Below are 6000 nucleotides of genomic sequence, written 5' to 3'. Positions count from 1 at the left end.
TATTTATTAAGAAAAAAAATCAAGGTGGTGCTCCCGAGAGTATCCACATAGCCCTGGAAATCAGCTGTCTACCCTAACCCCAGGTCTGGCAGCAAATCTCCATACCTGCTGAGAGCCCGACCTGGCCAGTGAATCTTTAGCGTGCACAGTTCATTATAAGCTGTATTCACAAAGTGTTAATGTGTCTGAAAATATCGACGCGTCCTTTGTCTGATGCTGTAGTAACTCAGCCTTCAGCTCCTGCTTGGTTATTTATGTGAAGGAAAGGTTGGTTTGGGGAATTGTTGAGATGTCTTGGTGAGGACAATGTGATTTAAAATGCCGATCCAGATGAGCTGCTTCTGAAATACTGTTTTGATGGATAGATATTCTGCTTATCCATTGCTTAGCTGAGAGCTCACCAGGCATTAGCAGCTCGCCTTTGTGAGCCCCTGGGTGGTTGAGCTGCGTCACAAAGTTCATCAATGAACATCGCATGGCTGGTGGGAATGTGTGAGTACTGACTGAGGAGATGGGGCTTTGCAGGTGTAGGAACCAGCTTTGCCAGGAGGCAAGGTTGGAGTTGTGGCACTTAGAACCGGCAGGAGGGTGATTTGCCAGTTTGAGAATCCACAGTGGCATTCATTTCTCCACCTGCTTTCCCCAGAATGTGGGAGCTGTGTTTAAGTCTACTAAATTCTCATGGCCTGCAGTACTTGTTGAATGGGTTGATAAGTTTGCTGCAAAAGGCTGTGTGGCTTCTACTAAGGGTGATAGCTGCTCATGGGAGCACCGGGGCTACAAATCAGCTCTTAAGGACAAGGTCAGAATATTTTCTGTAAGAACATAAAAAGCTGATTTTTCCATGTCTAAGACCTACTACCATACATGATTGTTTAACAAGAAAGGGGTTTGTGTTCCTCTTTGTGAACCTCTGATGTGTTAGAGAAATGGATGTGGAGGGAACGTGCTGTGCAGTGCCAGTCTTGCTGTGGGGTAGGTGTGGGGCTTGTGACCCCCAAAAGTCCGATGGCCTGGACAGGAGAAACAGTAGCAGCAGAAGTGTGGAATAAATGGTGGAAACTAGCTGCACAATGAGATTTGCCTGTTAGACAAACAAAGGTATAGTAACGCCCTTTAACTCAGAATTCATTAGTTTGTTTTCCAGGAAATTACTAGAAAATGTCTGCAATGTAATTTTTTCAATGCTCAGTTGCTTGTGAGCATCTGAAGATGAGTTTTGTTGAATCCATTTAGTAGTTAAGACTTTCACTAAATGGAGCATTGAAAGCTTTAAAACCCGGTATCAGACATGGTAAATACTGCAACAGAAGCAGGAAAACTACTTTATTTTCAAGCTCAACTTGCAATTTCATCTTTGGAAAGGAGTTGTTCACCTGAATGTGTTCAAGATAGAAAAGAAGAAAGGTCTTTTCTTAAGGGTAATTCAATACAGCCCTGGCTCCCTTGTAAGCATTGAAGCCCACGTGTTAGCAGATGTGAAAATAATAATTGGTGTAAACACTGAGCCCTTTCACAGGGAATGTGTATGGTGAAGGATGGTGTCTCATTTTTTTCTGTGAGGTCTTGTATTGATGTCAGCTGTTCCGTGGCAGCTACAAAATCAAGGCTGTGGTCACCTCACCATGCTGTTGCCCCGCAGCAGTCCTGGGTGAGTCCTGCCCCTTCGGGTGTGAGCGTCCCATCAAAGGAACACCCAGAGGCTCAAAGCAGGTCTACACGCACACCAGTTTGTAGGTCAGGTGGGTACATATGCTGGTTCCAGAAAGAGGGGGCATTGGCGGTCTGTACAAACGGTAAGTGCTGGTGTGTTAGAACAGAGGCTTATAAACCTGAGGTGAGCAACCTATAGAGGGCAGATAGGAGAGACAATCCATTATATCATGTTTTTATATACTTTTTGTCATGAAAGAAGCATTAAAATGCTCCAGCAGCTCCTGGAGATTTCTTAGAGGCACCTGGGCTAGAGAAGTAATTTTCCTTTGCAAATATGTTTATGAACATTTTTGGTAGAGTGGAGCACTTTCACACCCAAACTCGGAGGCACATCTTTGAGTTAGCAGCATTTCCACCCTGTCTGAACACTAGAGGAGGGGATCTCACCCAGTTTAGAGATTTTTCCTGACAAGTCCTGGGTGGTCTATTTGATATTTCTCCTTTGCTTCTTTATGCAGCTCAAGAAGATAAATACGGCAGAGAGACCCGAGAGGAGAATGGTTTGGTTTTGTTTCATGTACATAAACAGCACTGATTAGTTGTCATCTCTGCCATTGCCTTTACGTGCTAGATTGTGCATAAACGCGTGCTCGGGGCTACCTTGCCGTGTGTCACCTTGGTGCAATGCAGCAGTTGTACCATTTGGCAGACACGGGCTGGTTACTGGATGAGCACTACATTTTCTTTAAGTGATGCAGTTAATGTTTGTGATTATACACAGAGCCTTAACGTTGAGGTGCTGGTGTGCTTTTTCTCTCGGGAGGTGTTGTGCTGCCGGTGCGCAGCCTGGGGCTGCCTCTGCGCAGAGCTGCCACGGAGGCTGTTAGCAGTGATGAGCACAGGTGGGGAATCAGGGCTCAAATGTGCCTTTTTACTACATTGGTCTCCAAAACTCCTGGCCCTTCCGGAGGTTTAATCTGGCCTGGAGAAAAGCCTCCTCTGGCACGACTTCTGCTGGTTGTCACTTTAGGGAGGCTCATTTGGCCCCAGCATTTTCATTTTGGCACATGCTTCAGTTCAGATTATTTCTTTTTACAGTTAATGAAATGGAATAGTGAAACTGAAAATTTGAGGGAAGAGCGAGCTCCTTTGAGTTGTTGGCTGCAGGTCACTCAGCAATGGAACAGGTTTTGCTAGACAGGAGTAGAAGGTACGTATCTCAGCAGCTTCCCTGAGCTCCCACTGCCTGTGCTGGCTGAGCGGCTGCAATACTGAGCAGCTGTGGAGGTCCCAGGCTGGGACAGCAGAGCTGAGGAGAGCTCTCCATGGATATGCCCCTTCGGGGCTGGGTGCCGGGGCTGCTTGTTTGGTATTTATTCAAGAAGCAACTGCACTCAAACACATATCTGACTGATAGGCTTGTCCGATGCCTCTTGAACAGCCTTTCCTGAGCAGGACAGGTTGCATTGCAGTTGTTAGAAGCTGCCATACACTGTTGCCAGTTGTGGGGCCATTCCCAAGGGAAAGCTGTGGTAGCAGAGACCCGCTGAGTACTGCAGCATCCCAGCAGCTTGCAGGGCACAGCGTGTGGAGAGGGGGAGGCTGCTGAGATGCTTCCAGGTGCTGCATGGATGCGCATGGAAGCAGCGCTTTCCTTCGTGGTGCTTTTTTCCTACCTGCTCTGGCTGTGATTAAGACTGGCTGAGGCAGGTTATGGGGCAGCCCCTGAAGGAGAGCTCCTCTGCACAGCCTGTATCCCCTCAGTCTCTGGGGGGGGGTCTGGTAGGACCCCTCTGAGTTGGTGATGCAGAGGAACAGCCTTTCTGCTGATTTGGACTGTAGTTAGACTTGATAATATTAAGGGTCTTTTCCGACACGTGATTCTGTGGCAGCCTAATTCTTGCCCTTGTGCCTCTAGGATTCCTCTCTCCAGAGATCCACTGATGCTTTTGAGATTTAGATTTCTTTTATTTATACTAATGTACTTTTGTATTAGGTGACAGCTTAGCAAAATGGCCACGTGCTTCTGCCTATGGATTCCCTTGTGCTGTTTCTCAGTTTTCTGCATTTTGACAATCCCTAGTAGTTTAATTAAACTGCAAATTTCATTCCTTCTCCATTCGTTCTTCTTTCTGAATCACTAGTGCAGTTGCTCACATAGAGCATGGTGGGTCTGCCTGTTAATCAGGTCTCTTCAGCTAGTCTGCAGATGTGTATCCTTATCTTCACCCCGCGAGCACCGCTACCCTCGCAGACAGAAGCACAAAGTGCTGTTCTCCTTGGCGTGTGCAGGGTTTGGCTGTGAGCGGTGAATTGTCAGGCATGAGCCTTCCTGCACGCAGCTGCTGAGCTTTAGTGCTGTTGATTGCTAGAGTTTACACATAGGCACTCCTGGAAAAGGTCACATCAGTGCAATACTGACTTAAATGAAAATTGGTTTATTATGCGTGTGGGTCTTCCTGCAGGCAGCTGATTGAGCAGCCAGCTGTGGCCAGATGTCTGCTAGAGATCCTCTGGGATGCATGCAGCTTTAAAAGTCTGTTTGGATGACTTGTAGTCGAGCCTGCGTTTTGGCTCACTTGGACTCGTACTTTTTATTGCAGTTGGGCATAGTGTTTCTTGCCAGTGTATGCAGAAGTACTTGTTGCTCATACCGGTGAGGTGAAACCCCACCTGTGAGGCAGCTCTGCAGGCATGCGAGGGGCTGGGGTGCTGTACCTGTGCCTGGGCTGCCTTGCTGTGCCACGACCCTGGGAGTGTGGAAGTTACTGATGTCTCAAATCCCCAGAAGCTGATCAGTCCACCCCATGGATGCCCACTCCCTTTGCTGCTGTTGGTTTGGCGATGCAAAGGTGATGTCTTCCCAGTGCCATGCCCATACCTATAGGTCACTGCCCCGTTAGGAGTTGAACTCCGGCAGCAGGACCTGTTCAGAGTTCTTTCTCTGTCCCTTCCACATTATTTTTTTATTTGCCTTTCCCATAACCAGTTTCCAAGCCTAACCTGCACCTGATGGAGCTCGTGGAGCAGCAGGCTGGCTGTACGGCCAGTCTCTCCGTGCAAAGCTGTTTAGCTGCTGCTGTATGGCACTGCCCAATGGGAGGTGCCACGCTCAGACGAAGGCCTTTGCTGCTGTTGTGTTACAGCAAATTAATCTTCTGACTATATTCTTCAATATCATGCCTTTGCCCGCAGTTTGTTTTGTCCACTTATGACAACTATAAGAAGGTGCTGAGTGAGAAATAGGTGGAGCAGGGTTTCTAGCCTGTCAATAAGGCAGGAAAAATGAGCCTTTTGGGTTTTTTGACACAATTTTGTAATTGCAATAAATATTTGTCTTTGGTCCAATGCAGCAAGCTAATAGTAAATTCATTTGTGATGCCTATTTATTACAAAAGGCTGGAGCCTTTCATCCCCCTTGTTGTGTCTGGCAACTCCCGGGGATTAATTGCATGCTGTCAGGAAGGCAGATCTGGCAAATCCAGCCCCAGCCTGCTAATAGTGGGATTATTATTTAACAGTTCAAGACTGTGTGAGGCTGCTTTTTATTCTACTCCGCTTGGTGGGTTTAAAGAGGTTTTTAAAGAACTGAGCAGCTGAGGCAGAAGTCAGTGCGAGTTCAAGAGGGAATGCATTAGCAGCGGTTCCCTGTTGTCTTTAGCATCCTCAGCGAGTGCTGCCAAGTTAATTGTGGCTGCCTGCAGGCATCCTTTGCTGCACAGCTAGTGGCTCTCAACTCTCGTGCTGGCCATCTCCCTTGAAGCCGCCCCGGTGGAATGAATGGGTTTTTGGGGGACGCCTCTGCTGCCCATGGAGCTGACCTGCCGAGTGGCCCAGGAGGTGGATTCTGGTGCGGGTTGAGGTTGTGAGGCTGCCAGCTCTGAGGAGGCACAGTCCTAGTGCATCCTGTTGCCTGCCTTCCCTCGTTATCCTGTTTGCGAACCCCCTGAGCTCAGTGTAAAACCACTGGGGAGATCAGGGCTGCGGGAAAGGCTTTTGCTGAGCCTCCCCTCTTTGGTTGTTAGAGACTGCCTTCTAACTTTCAGGGTGCGTTTACCTGAGGAAAGTTCAGAACCACTTAACTGTTGTTCCAGCTCTGTTTCTCTCTCCAGTTCTTCTCTAACTACTGCTGTTGATCCATTAATAGATAAATACATATGCATATGCTGCACAAAGTCTGGCAAAATGCAATTAATACTATGCTGTATCTTTAGAAATGTTTGTGATTGAATCCTGGGTTTTTTCTCAGCTGCTTTCTGCTGGTGACTCATCTTTCAAGCCCAGCTGGCACAACTGGGTTCTCAGTTTTTCCTGGCTCCTGAGGTTTTATAGTAAATGTATATT

This window comes from Cuculus canorus, chromosome 15 (genome assembly GCF_017976375.1).
Source record: "Cuculus canorus isolate bCucCan1 chromosome 15, bCucCan1.pri, whole genome shotgun sequence".
Classification (NCBI taxonomy): domain Eukaryota; kingdom Metazoa; phylum Chordata; class Aves; order Cuculiformes; family Cuculidae; genus Cuculus; species Cuculus canorus.
This window is presented reverse-complemented; position numbering follows the sequence as displayed.